The sequence below is a fragment of the Lagopus muta genome, chromosome 6 (assembly GCF_023343835.1).
Source record: "Lagopus muta isolate bLagMut1 chromosome 6, bLagMut1 primary, whole genome shotgun sequence".
NCBI classification, from domain to species: Eukaryota; Metazoa; Chordata; class Aves; order Galliformes; family Phasianidae; genus Lagopus; species Lagopus muta.
In genome coordinates, this window is record NC_064438.1 from 17,492,370 (window position 1) to 17,506,843 (window position 14,474).

At 38.7% G+C, this 14,474-nt stretch overlaps 1 long non-coding RNA gene across 1 annotated transcript in view; it reads left to right on the forward strand.

The window, feature by feature from the left end:
* Positions 1-14,474, forward strand: part of LOC125694335 (uncharacterized) — a 101,610-nt gene that overhangs the window by 67,273 nt on the left and 19,863 nt on the right. The window contains exons 12-16 of the long non-coding RNA XR_007377503.1: positions 5,409-5,579; positions 6,772-6,878; positions 7,607-7,806; positions 7,945-8,172; positions 13,285-13,406. This is a non-coding gene — a long non-coding RNA (uncharacterized LOC125694335). The remainder of the gene's footprint in view (positions 1-5,408; positions 5,580-6,771; positions 6,879-7,606; positions 7,807-7,944; positions 8,173-13,284; positions 13,407-14,474) is intronic.

The following is a 14,474-nucleotide window of genomic DNA, read 5'->3' on the forward strand; positions in this document are numbered from 1 at the left end:
TTGGATAGAAAAGTCTTTTGGTTTTTATAGAACCACTATAAAATTATGAATAGGATTTATGCGCATTTATATTTGAACATACTAAGAGGGAGAGAGCTGATGTTATTTTAGTAGAGCTGGTCAGAAAACTGTAGAAATAAGAATTCTAGAAGAATTGATGGGGAAAACAAAAATTCACAATCTTAAGTTTCTGTAGACGAAGCAAAAAGAAATCATACTCTGAATTTTTTAGAACAAATGGGGAAAGATAATTTTGGACATCATATTTTCAATTTCAGACAGTGTAATTTTAGGCACGCTATTTATGTGGTTGAAATTTATACTTCAGTCAGTGTTTTTCCTGAGATATTAACTACAGTGATGAGCAAAAATGCTAATTAAAAAGAGGGAAAAAAAAAAAAGCCGAAAAGCCAAAGTCTGCAATGATGCCAATCGCTGCATTAATTCGAATCATAAGATTCAAAAATATTTGTCAAGTTTCTAGGTTGTTTTCACCAGGCCTCATTTCCTGAAGACAGAATTCAGATTTTTGAGATTTGGGTGCTTATTTAAAAACAAATCTACTGAAGTAAGTTTGAAATCAGGAGTGTTTTATATTTCCTCTTAATATGAAGAAGTCACAGATATTCAGTATTTTTCTTAAAGAATGGCTTTTTGTCAATATTCATATTACCACAACACTCCATGTGTTAAAAACCCCTGAAACCAATTCAAAATACTGAAGGTAAGTAATTAATTCTATAGAATTTTATGGATATGTTTTCAAAACAAAATGAATCCACTGCTTGTCAATAAGGAATATGGTTTCTATTATTTTTGAAATTTTGAAACTGTGAAACTCTTAAGAGAAGTGAATAAGTACTACATCCATAAAAACACAATTTGCATTTGATAAGTAGTTGGACAAGTAGTTGGACATGCTTAAAATCCTGTCTTTTTACATTAAGGTGTTTTGGACTCTTTATGGCCCATTGCTGGAGCCAGGATCAGAGCAGCTAGCTGAGCTGTAGTGGTGGGCATGGGAGCTGTAGCCCTGCCAAGCACAAGAGTGCTGTGCTGCAGGGATGAAGGCAGCTTATGCTGGTATCTGTGTGAGACCATCACAGCAGCAGGACTGTGCCTCTACCCTGTGCAGGGCACTACCACACAGGGCAGATAGACATCTGCAAAGATATTTTAATTAGGATTCTCAATTTTTTTCCCCAACTTGGTGGAGCTGTGATTTTTGGCATTTACTTGTCAGTAATGCTAATATACTTCACGAGAGTGCTGCAAGACACTATTCAGATGTGGCACCGAGGGATGTGGTTTAGTGGGGGTGATGGTAATGGAGTGATAGCTGAGCTAGATGATCTTAGAGGTCTTTCCCAACATTTATGATTCTGTAAAGGCTCAGTTATCTAATGTATACTGCCTTGGAGATGATTAGGAGTTTCTCTATAACTGAATTTCAGGAATTTGTAGGAATTTTGCCATTAGCTTCAATATGGAGAAAGTTTGGTTGTACAACAAAAAATGGAGAACAGGTTTTATGAGACTCCAAGCACAGAGTAAAAGTAGGATAACCCTTACTGCTTTCTAACATGAAATAATATCGATTTACTATCACTGACCTCCCACTGCTGCAAACAGAATGATTAAGCAAAAGCTATTTATTTCCCTATAGATCAAACAGTGGCAACAAAAGATACCTCCCCCAAAGGTGGTTTGCTGCAGAAGTCAGCGCTCTTGTTTCCCTATCCGATCAGCAGATTCTTTCAGCTTGCATTGCTAAGCTCTGCCACAGCTCAGTCAGCCTCAGCCCTGTCATCAGTCTTGTTGGACAAGATGCCTGACTCTTCTCAGGCTGCCTGAGAGAATAACAGTGTTGCTCTGGCATAGCTAAAATACAATAGATGGGAGCTGGAATATAAAGTGGGGAATTCCTCACATACCTTCCCATTTTCATGGACTAATGGCAGCGAAGAAGGGGGGAAAAAAAGAGTACTATGGCATTCAGCCAGAAATTTCATTCGTTTTCCTTTTAATTGCCTGAAGTCACTCCACATTGTGCAAGGGTCCCCCCCTTCCCGACCTCTCTTTTCTCACTCCCTCCTTGCCCTGGCAGCTGCCCCCAGTCCCGTGTACTGCAGTGAGGATGGGCCCTGCCCCTCGTGCAGCCTCCTAAGAGAACGGCACCTGGGCACTGGCACCGAGCACTTTGTTTACCCACAGTCAGCCCTAGCACAGGGCACAGGACTGCGCCACTACAATGGGCTAACTGTCTTAGCTACTGCAAATCAGTGCGATTGCAACAGCATGCATCAGCTCAGGGTCTTTTCCTACTTCTCAACCTATCTATGACATCTAAGATGTCATCTCTCATGGTTATAATGACATTCCAAATCCCCACTGCACAGTTAGTGGGGTAGAACAGTCCCCTCTCCCAGGCCTGCACTACCAGGCAGTGTTGAGATGTATTACACGGAATTGTTTCATTCCATATAGGAGAATTATGTTTTTGGGAATACAATCTTGCAGTATTTCTGTCCTGAAGAAGCTTATTTAAAAATACAGAGGCAGAAGATGAGAGAACTAGTGCTTTTTTCAAAGAATACTAGAGAGTTTTTAGAATTATGCTGAAGAGCAAAACTCTCAAAGACCTTCTTTGATATGTTTGAATAAACTTTTATTAGTGAAAATGTATTTTAAAGAGCTTTAGTACAATCTTTATCTTCAAATCTTTATAAAAGGAGTCGGATGTGTTTGTGTAACAGTCATTTCAGTGAAGTGGATTAGAATTCATCTATTGTTCATTAGGTATCAGGTCCCTGAATATTTTACAGATTGAGATTTCTTTCCCAAGCTGTAGCCAATATAAAATGTATACTACTAAACAGGCAGTGATGAAAGGGTATGGTATTCTTGTACTGAGTGACAATTCCAGCCTAATGGATTATTCTGTAGAATTCAGAAAGAAATGTACCTACTAGATTTTGCATTTTATGGTGTTGTTCTGGGTCATGGGAGTTAGCCTTTAGTCTAACATCTGCATTCAATCTGTATTTACTCCCAGTTCTCAGCTGACAATTATATGTCTTAGGGACATGGTTCAGTGGACATGGTGTTAATTTGTTGACTGCTGGAATGGATGATCTTAGTGGTCTTTTCCAATCTTAATTATTCTGCAATTACATGATTTTATGATAACATGTTGATCTTTCCTATTGGAAAGGTAACAGAATGAAATAGGAGAAAATAAAGAAAATCTGATGGATGGAGAGAAAAGAGTAAGACTCAAGTCTTATTTGGACATAAATATATAGAAATTGAGAAAAATGAAGTAGTGTTTGTTAATGGAATTCATACTCTTTGGGAAAAAAAACCCAAAAACTTGCAAATCTAGATTTGGAAAGCAAGTTCTTCCTGTGTCTAATGCCTCAGCCTACTGATAATGAGACCAACTAGGGAGCTAATGAACAAACAAGCAAGGTGCCAGCAAGGTGCATGGGATCACCCTTGGCTCCAAGAAGGATCTAAACCTCAGTTGCTATAACTGCATTACCTGTTTGGAGAGCAGAGCATGGCATGGGCCCTCTTCCATTCTCTTTGCCTTCAAGGTAGCAACTAGAGAGCACAGGGCTTCTCAGGTGTCTCCAAATTATGGGTAGCCATCCTGCCTGTAACAGAAGCCAGTGAGAGTGTTGACCAACAACTAGCCTTGACATCGAAAGATTTTGGTTGCAAGTTGTGTTTGATTTTCAGTATGAACTCTAGCTCATTCCTGAAGCACAATGATGGCCTGTTGATTCATATCTTCATGTTATCACTAGAAACACTTTCTTAAATCAGGGCTATGTAGAGATGGATAAGTTTAAAAAGTAGGAAGCACCAACAAGGAAAGATGTGGCTGTCTAACCCTGGTGAACAGGACTAGAGATGGGCAAGACAGAGGCAATCAATTGTTTTGGAGCTTTGATTTCAAAGCTGTATCACATGCCAGGATGCATCATGGATCCACAGAGCTCATGGCTGCATGCTGCAGATGAGGATGGCTCTGCTGCACTCGGCACTGAATTGTGTCCAACCACATTTTCACTGATCTTCAGCCATGGAGACACAGCAATGAGGGATTTTCTGTGTGCTCCTGCTAGGCTAGTGAGGAGGAAATCTTTCTTGACTTCCCACCATGCTGCAAACTCACCTTCCCATAACAGAACTGAAGCACCTGCCAAGTGAGGCTAACAACGGGAAGGAAAAAGGGAACAATTCAAAATATGGGATGCTTAGCTTTTATACAAAGAAGAGCTGTAAAAAAACAAAAGAGAAAGAGGAAGGAAATGCAACAAGTAGCTAGAGAGGGAGAAATTATGCAAGTTTCAAGACTACTGTGCTGATGTAGTGTTCAGTGGGCTCTTAGTAAGAGGTGGTATTTTGTGCACTGATCACATTTCTAATTTACCAAGAACTTTTCGTTCAGAGATCTGCAAGCTCCTAACACACTTTAGTGTCAAAGTCACCGCATTTGTCAGTGGAGAAGCCAACTTTGGAATGCCATTAAAAGCAAAAGCTGTCTAATGTTCTACTTCTTAAACACAAATATCAAAGAGAGAGAAAAAAGGGTGAGTTGGAGGGGTGGGGAGGAGGGAGGGAAGAGTCAATTGCTTTTGCAGAAACTGCAGTTTCTTTCAAAAAACCTGTCACTGACATCTTTCCCCAGAAAACATTTTGTCATGCACATCAGTGTATGTCTTTAAGGAGATCAATCTAGAGGAGTCAAACCAACAATCATCACGTGACAGATTTTCAGATGGTGTTCTCATCAATCACACTGATAATGAGGTGGCAAATTGCTGTCTTATAGCAAAACTAGAAAGACAACTACCCCAGTAGGTGTCAATGAATATGTCAAAGGATTGTCCCTAGGGGAGTCTGAGGAGGTTCTCAGAAACCTTTTTGTGAAGGTTTTGAATGCAGAATACTTTATTGATCACTAAAGAATTTGCACTGACATACTATTTCCCCATGACATTTGAACCACCAATTTCCTAGCTCATGGTGAGTACCTATTTGGCGAACACTCTTTGGGAGTTTTCTTTCATCTTTAGATACACTAAGAAATGGTTTAATATTATCTTTGCCTTTCATCTCCTAAAGAATATCAAAAGAAGGTTTTACAAGTTATCTACCGGCAAAATGTCTGAAAATGCTTAGTGGTTTTGATCCAGTAGTGATAATTCAGAATTAATTTATTTAGATTTAGATTATATTCTGGTCTATTTACACATATTGAGTAGCATTTTATACTCACTATCTTTTTAGTGGAATAGTCCTGTTTACGGAGCAATCTGCTATTAATCTGAAGAGCTGGGTTATCAGTATACTGACTTTTGAAGATAAACTGGTCCTTTTGTTCTCTGTTTCCTAAGTTTCTTAGCATCTGAATTGGAGCCCAGTACACTCCTTCAGCCAGAGATCATGTAGCAGTGAACTGACATTCATTCCAGATTATTTCCCCAAGAGATTGCTGGCAGACAGGCTGCTCTTTGCCGGGCCTGAAGTACTGCAAGCTTTGTTTTCCCAATATTCAAGTGATAATGGTAAAGATTTTTTTTTTCTCTTGTATTTTTTCTCACACTTATTACTCTGAAAACAGTACGGACCATCCTTTTCTCTCCTTAAGCAAATAATATTGCAAGAAGAGTAACAGTAAACATTTTACGACTGCTGCATTGATTGCTCTCAGGTTAACTGTGAACCCGATTTCACAAGATTTCACTCAGTGTTTAATTGAAATATGTGTCCAAACTGCTTTTGAAATCATTTGAACAGTGTCTAAATTTAACATTTCTCAGTTTTGGTGTTAAAAAGGAATATGAGCAGATAAAATTTGTTACAATTTGTCTTAAAAAACACCTGGATAAAAATATTGAGTTTTCTGAAGAGAAAAGGTGGCATCAGCCTACTTTCACATGCATCTTCTGCCAGATCGTTGTGAAAGCCTGAAAAAAGCAGTCCAAAAGATTGCTTTGCAGAATGTCAAAAGTTGGAGACTGGAACAATGTCTAGGATTGAACCTGCTTCTGACCTTTGACATTCCATGAAAAAATATACTGAAGCACATCTCTACTTCAGCATTATGAGTAATATATTTCAAAGCATTTATGAGCCTTCTCTAATTCCAGTTAAAGTTAATGGAAGAATTCCCACTGAACAATACTGATAGTAAATGTAATCTTGTTGGATTGCCAAGGGACCAGCTGTGAAAGGACTACTATTGTGCTAGACGCTAGCAGTAGCAAGCTCAAGTCCCTAAGAGCTTATGATCTAAACAGACAAGACTGCCCCATGGGGAGGGAACAAAATTGCCAAGGAACTGAATGGCATCCTATTATACCATGCATAATTGAGTCATATCAGTGTTTAGTATCTTGGATTAATCTCCCAATTAATCCAATTGGCATTAGAGACTTGAACCAGAGAAAATACAATTTCCCCTTAATCTTTTGGTTTGAATCTCCATTGTATTTGGGTCTCAGTTCGTATTCATTCAGTTTGTTACCTGGGCATTTAAAAGATTAACAATGTGGGACTGCAGGTGAGGTAGCAAGGGTTATTTTCGAAGGCAAGGGAACATCAGAACCTGTGTGAACATCACGAGAATGTCCATAGTATGTACCTCAGCATATGGAGTAGCCCTTCATATATTTATTAATCCTCCTGGACATCTGCTGTGATAAGTGCTGCTGAGACAGGCCTGCCTTGGGATTTAGGATTTTTGTCTTTTCACAGGTGCCAAACCAGAGCAGCAAAAGCAGACTGTGAAACTCAGTGATGCTACTGCCATCTCCAGCTGTCCTCCTCTCATGCTCCCCCACAGGCAGCTAGCTTGGATAGCGGTGAGTGTTAGCAATAGAAGCTTGTAGACCATTTAGACTCAGGAGGGCTGACTGTGGTTTTCTTTCTTTCGCAAATTTAAATACTGGGATCTTCTTTGGCTATATATGTATACCATGTGTGTTTCTGTACTGAAAAGTATCAGCACCCTGGAAAAGACTGGGTCCCTTAGCAACAAAATCTGGATCCTTTTGCCTTGATCAATGGGAGAGACATTTCCAAGTGACATTTGAAAGAAACATTTCCAGACTGGCTTTACTGCTGTAAAAATTGTGATGTAAAATGCTATGAGGTGAAGCATGAGACTCCTTTGACCATTGCTTTCCTTAAAGACACCGAGCTGGGGAGGATGAAGGCAGGGAGGCATTAGAGAGGGTGCTATTCTGAGCCTGCATTAAAGCCCCTACAAATTCTCAGTCATGTTGTCCCAGTCTGAAGATTTGTAAGAATTCTGATGCACTATAAGCAGTGATAACCCACAGCTGCTATTCACATCCTGAAATTAGTCTCTACCCGAAAGACTCTCTTGGAGGATTATGTGATCCTTTCTTGCCACCCACTCACTCTGTCATTTCCTAAACTCTGATGTTTTTTACAGCATCTCTGGTAGTTAAAAGAACATATGTACATGTATATCCCCAGAGCAGACTGCAAACATGTTTTTAGAAGTACACAAGAAGACATCTATTTCATAGGTCAAACCAAAGGAATCTGGCTTTTATTGTTAAAGGACTCGAGGGAACACATGTACTGCTGCCGGCGTCTCTCCACACCCACTCTGTGTGATGACTACAGAATCATTTTAATCAAGAATGAAGACTACATAATTCAAGCAACAGGGTCAAAAGTCTGATGTCTACAGGGAAAGTGCATTGGTTTAACTTCAGTCAGATTTTAAATCTTGGTTTTAAGGCTTGGCTAAATAATTAGGTAAGTAGATTAATTTAATTTAATTTAAAACTAAGCTAATTTAAGACAAACTAATAGCTTTTCTTTTTACACTAAAATGAATATATTCCCACAAGAGTTTGCACTGATTTATCTAAATCAATTAAATTCATATCCTAGGTCAAACCACTGCAACATTCCCACGTAACTAAGGCCTTAAAAAGGAATTTTAAAGATATGTATCTCAGTTAAATACTTTAGCTACAGTCTGAAACATATTGAAGTCAATGAGACAGGAAAGCAAGCTGCCAACAAGATACACTCTGAAGTGTCTTTCTGAATCAGTGGCTTCATTTTCTGCTCTAAGGAAGACACCTCCATTTCAGCAAAAGTCATCTTGAGATCATGGTGAGTTAACATTTTCACTTCTTCTATATTGGCAGATGGAGATTAATCGTAGTTGTTTTTGCATGAATGGGTCAAAGTTATTTGTACTATATTTTATTTGTTGTTGCAGCAACAGCCTAGCTTAAGACAGACCAAAACCACAGAGATGTCTGCATAAATATTCAGATAACTGCCATATGCCGTGTGATCGTGGCTGCTCCACTATCCCGAAGTATTCTAACTAGTAGAATGCCATGAGCTGTTATCAAGTTTTCCAGCAGGATAGATGGGTAATGGGCTGTAAGCGTGGGCGCAGCTGACATAGTGGGTTTCTCCAGATCCTCTTGAGACCCAAAGTTGATTTCCAATGTATTTCATATTTATATATTGTTATTATTTATGTTCATTTACTCCTAATAGAAGCTTATTTGGGAAAATCTGTTCTCTTCGACCTTCAGTCCTCTGCTTGTGCTACATCCTTATCTTTCTAGACACTCCTGCGATTGTACTTAAGTGCAGTACTCCATCTGTTTTCAGCAATACAGTTTGGACTTTGCATCTCTTCCCCATGAAAGCAGGTCAACTATTGCAAGGTGCTTGGGAATTTCTTTGACAAATGGAAGGGACTCTTCTCCCCCCCAAAGAAGGCCTCTTACTCGTGCATTCAGTAGCATTTGTATTCAAAGTAGTAGGAAATGATGGATGCTTTGAAGATTGTTCATCTTTCATACAGACCACATATTTTGTGTGTTGTAATCAGAAATTGGCAGTACAAAGATGAAAAATTTGTGAAGATCAGAGCACTGTTTTGTTCCCCCCCATTTATTCTAGGGATCAGCATGCCTAAGAGCATCTGGAATTGTCAAAAGGCAGATGGGTCCATAATGCCTTCACATCTGATACTCTTTACACTGACTTGCGGAGTGAAGCCACTGCATGAAAGGAAGAAATATATTCCTTCACTAACTGTATGCTTGTCTCTCTGATACAGGCAAACTCCTGGCAGATAGCCCCACCTGACTCCCATGTAGGGTGTTGGATGTGGTGTAGGGAAGGTCTAATATACAAGTGATGCTAAACCACACTTGGGTAGTTGGTTCAAATTATAGCTTCTCTTTGGGTTTTACTGGTAAGAGTGAAGCTGTGAAGATTTAACCTTCCTGTCCTTTAGCCAGTTGTCCAATTTTGCAAATTGTTCTTAGCCCTGACCTTGTCTCCACACTGAGATGAAGTCTGTGTCCGTCTGTGATTTCTGCTAGGATCACTTACATCTTCTCTGGAGCTCTTCCTGACAAGAAAGCTACCTTGATGGTTTCTTTCTATCATAGTTCAGTAATAATTATTATATAAGCAGTTATTCCCAGGGGGTAAAATGCAAAAGAAAGGAAATCAAGATATTCTTCAATCAGAGTTAATAGGACATATCTATAGCATATGGACACAAGTCAGCATATGTCTGGGGTGCAAGTATGTAGCAGAATAAGGTATGTGGAGTGGAACAAAGAAGAGAAGGGCACTGACCAGGGCTTTGGATGGAGAACTGGACCCATATCAACCTGCCCCATGTACAGCTAACAGGCAGACAGCTGTATGCAAAATATGCTTACCTCCTCTTCTCATTTGTCAGCCATTTCCAAACTCACATTGCTTTACCCATCTTTATCCATGATTTCCTTTTGGACCCAAGGACACAACCTATCATTTTTGTTCTGCTGTTCTGAAATCTCTTTTCTCCTGTGCTTTTTCTGTGCAAAAGCATTTGAAGTACTTCATTGGTTCCCCAGGTTAATACTTGATAGGTAATGTAATTCTCCTAATGTCTGTCAGGCGTGTAAGACAAGGCCAGCTGTTCCTGCATGTTTAGACACTGTATGATCTCCATGTGCTTTGCTGGGTCTGTTGTTGCTTGCCTGGACTGAGGTACATATCATCTGGGTTACTCTTTACTGTGAAAAAACTGAGCATGTGAGCAGTACATTTCTGTAAATATGTATTTGAACATTGACACAAAAGTAAATCAACTCTGTTCCAGTTCCTTTGGATTGCTCTGAGTGTTCACAGGTAGAAATATTTACAATTTTTAAGTAAATAATGAAAATCGCCTCAAGCTGTGATATTTGAATCAATGAATGTGAGTTCTTGCACAAAAATGATGATCATAAGCTGTCTAGGTGGTATACAGAAAGGTTCTAACAACTCAGCTTAAATTATGGCTCTCAACTATTAGCAAGTTATGGCTTGTGATCAATATACCAGCTGCCCATCAAACCATACAGGCAATAAAACTGATCCACAAAAGCAAGATGGAACTTGGTGAAAAAATAATGATGTGCAATGTATTCATCCAGCTCCAGACAACACAGATAGTCCATTACCCTGTAGTCCCTGTAGAAAAGCTCATCATCAATGAAAGAAAACATTTTGTGACTCAGTCAAAGGAGTGGAGCTATGACATACAATCTGTAACATATATGTTTACGTAATTTCTTGGGAGTAGAAAAATAAGTCCATTTTGTATAATGAAAATGCCAACTGGAAGGCCAACTACCAGTGAAGCTGATAAGCTTATTCGTTCTGTCTTTCTGGAAGAAGAAAAGAAAGAAAAAAGAAAAAATTGAATCTGATTCTGATCTCCTTTGCACTCAGCTTAAGTGAGAACATAATTAGGCCCACTCGTTCTTCCTTTAAAAAATGCTTTCTTTCATTAGGACTAAATGCTGATAACAGCATGCTGGATGAGTTACGGATTTTTTATAGTGTGGGTGAAAAGTTAAATATGTGTAGCAACAGCATATGTCTGCCCAACTAGACCTAACCCCTTTCTTTAGAGAGCAAATTGGATGCAGAAGACAACACATTTGCTAAGGAATGTTTCAGTGTAAAAGAATCATGTAATTTCATCAGTTAAAATGACTGAAAAATAAGTCCAGAAGGAAATAGAAACATTCTGATTTAATCCCAGACAAATCAATATGTATCTAATGTCCAGCAAAAGAAATTGCACTGCTGGTGAAAGAATCTTCGGTTTCATGTATGGGTGCCTCAATAAACTAAAGAATAGAATAGAAGTTAGCTGTTAAAAATTTAAACTTGCTTAGATACGTTTTTATTAATTCTTTGTAAAATGTTTTTGCTTTTGTCTACAACACTATATCTTTGCTCAACTACAAAGAAAGGCAGGGTGTGAACAAAGAAATAAGTAAATTTCTCTAACCAGAAGTCTGATGGGCTTCACTTAATTATCAAAATAGTGCAAAAGAACCAATAGGTTCTGACATCAGCTTATGCTGTTCTTCCTAGGGAGCTATCTCCAAGCCTTAATTCCCTCACCTACAAACAGTCTTCTTGTAACTGGGAACTCATGATGTGAATGAAGTCAGCAACAGCATTTCGTATGCAGCTTTTCCTGAGCAGATTATACTGACTGTGAAGGAATCAAACTCTTCTATCTTGCATAAAATTATTGATTGATGTATGTGAGTTCTTAAGCATATGAAGTAAGAAATCTGTCTCTTTATCTTTCGGTGTGTTTGTTTCTGATGGGAAGAAAACAAGATTTTACGTATGGTGCTAATACTTTCCCCCTTCACGTTGCTAATATTTCATGAAGAGTTTTAAAAGCAAATAAGGATTATAAAATGCTGCAGGATCAAAGCAAACAGACTGCACTGGAAAGCTAGATAAAAATGTAGATAGTCTAGAGACAATATGGGGAAATTTAGGTTTATAATTTCAAGGATTTTTCTCATGGGAAAAGTAACACTTTGCTTTAATAAAAGAAAATAAGTAGCTAGAAGCACAACCCATTTGCTGTTTGATGTAACAATGTTATCTATTCCTTGGGCTTTTTTTTTTTTCTTCTTTTTTCTGTTCAAGGCATAAAATAATTATTGGAGAGGGCCGTTTCATCTCCTTGGAGTACAAAAGTCCTCTTGCTAATTGCCACATCAAATGACTAGAGGACCCCAATGGAAACCTTCAAATGACTGTGAAAAAATTCAGGCCATCACTAAATGCTGGGCACTTTTTGTGTGTGTGATTTCCCATTGCAGATTAGGTTACTTGGGTGTGGGCTTATCACACAGGAAAGGACTGGCTGCAGATTAGTTCTGCACCATTGCAGGTCTGTTATGCCAGTTTCATCCTTGACCAAATCGATGGCTAGCACCTTTATTGTATTTTTGTGATACGAAAGAACACTGGACTGTCCAGGCAACAAAAGAAGCAGCAGAAGGCCTACTGTGTTTCTAAAGTGTTACTTCTCTACTTTTTGTCATGCACCAGTGACATGAGTGCCAGGTCCCAGACTTAAACCTCACACAGAGTCAGAAAAAAGCTGTCAGTCTCGGCTTGTTCAAAGACAATTCCTTTGTGAAGATCAGACTAAAGTGGCATGGTCCATATACTCCCTAAAGCATGCCAAGGAGTCAGAAAGTCATAATCTGCCTTTGTACTTATTGCCATTCACATTTTCCTCCATAGCTGGTGCCCAATTACCAGTGCTGTAATTTTTCTCTATTGTTAGGAAGCCGTAAGAGTTAGCTACCACTTATCCAATCAGGGTCGTGACCCGATGTATTTAGGCTTTGCAAATATAAGTAACAGTTCCCTTATCAGTGTCACCAGGACTCTTTAACACTTAGCAAGCAGAAAGATAAATATACTTGGCAGATACAATTTGATCCATTGCTAAGCCTTCCATTTTACCAATGACCCATGGTGCTCTGCCATTCAAGTGTATGTTAACTGTTATAACCTTATACCCTTCGGTGTTGGCTCAGAAACTGACCAACTTATGCTCTCAGGAAAGACTCCTATGACAGCCTGTAAACCTGATCTACAGCACCAGGGTTTGCTTTGGGAAGCCAGTGATGATTCTGAGCTTGCTTACACAAGTCATGCTCTTAGCATTTTTTCCTCATGATTTACACAAGGGCAAGAGCTGGGCTCTATCTCAGGCCTACTTGCTTCTTGGAAGAGGAAGCCAAAATACAGAACAGTTGAGTTCTGTATTGCTTTCAGAAGCATCTCTTCTCACCTATTGACTTTCTTTGATTCATATTTTGCTACAGTGCCCCTTTACAACTCAGATCTATCCTGAAAAGTTCTGACAGCATTCCTCTCCTCTTTCAGGCATTTTCTTAGATCTCTGCCAGTCCATGAAGCCTACGAGAGGACAGTGCTACAGAGGCTTCAGGAGAGTGCTGCAGGAAGCTGGAGGGAACAGATTCTCAGCTATACATTCCATTCCAAAGGTAACAGGCACTTACATATACCGGTACAGAGCACCTAAAATTAAATTGCAAGCATATGGGTATCATTTCTTCATTTTGTGATCATCTAATTTATCTGTAGCCTCAAAATAATGCGGTAAAATATTTTCAGGAGGTCTGTTTCTATTGCTCCAGTCTTCAGTGCTGGGGAGCTGTGCTAGTAGCTCTTAAAAAAAAATAATAACGAAATTTCTTCTGCATTTATATTTCCTAACAATAAGGTTCAAAATAAACTTAAAAAATTGCAGTAAATCACCACGTTGAGAGAGCATAATGCTGCAAAACTTATAGGTCCCTTGTAGTGTCCAAAACATCTCACAGCAGCAGTTCTGAATTTGAAATTCATAATAAATCATTTGAACCAGAGCAAAGTGAGCAATGTCACATGAGATGCCCTATAGTTTCACTCAAACTCTAGCAGTTTAACAACGTAATACTGCTGCAGAGCAGCAGAAGTGCTTGGACCAAAACCAGCAAATGCTGTTAAGCATGTATTACTTTGCTTGTTTACTTTAAACCCTTTTAATCTTAAGTCTATCTATCCCTCTAGCAGGTATCAAAATAAGACTTTTTAGCAGAATTATATTTAGAATGAACTTTTTAGAGGAATGGTTGAAGCTGCAGCATCATACCTAGAGAAGCAACTTTTTATGTAGTGTAGGGCAAGAATTCAAGTGTGACCACCAGCATGAAAATCATGTAATAAAACTATCAAAGTAGATTGGAGATTTTGGCTATCTTGAAAATGCATTTTGATTGACTAGAGGTCTGCAAGTTTGAGGAATTAAGTTATTGCCTCTCCAACAGCTTCTTGAGAAATATATTTCTCACTTATCAGTATGAAAATTCTAAACATTATTATGAAATCTAAATATAAAACAACTAAAGAAGTTAATACTAAAACAAGTAGATGTTAACCAGCCACACTCCCTAGATTGCTGTACAAATCTCCTTATTCATTCTCACTGTACAATTTCTTTGACCCTCACATTGAGAACTTATTTATATCACTATAAATTGCATGGATGACAAACTGAGAAAAAAGAGAAA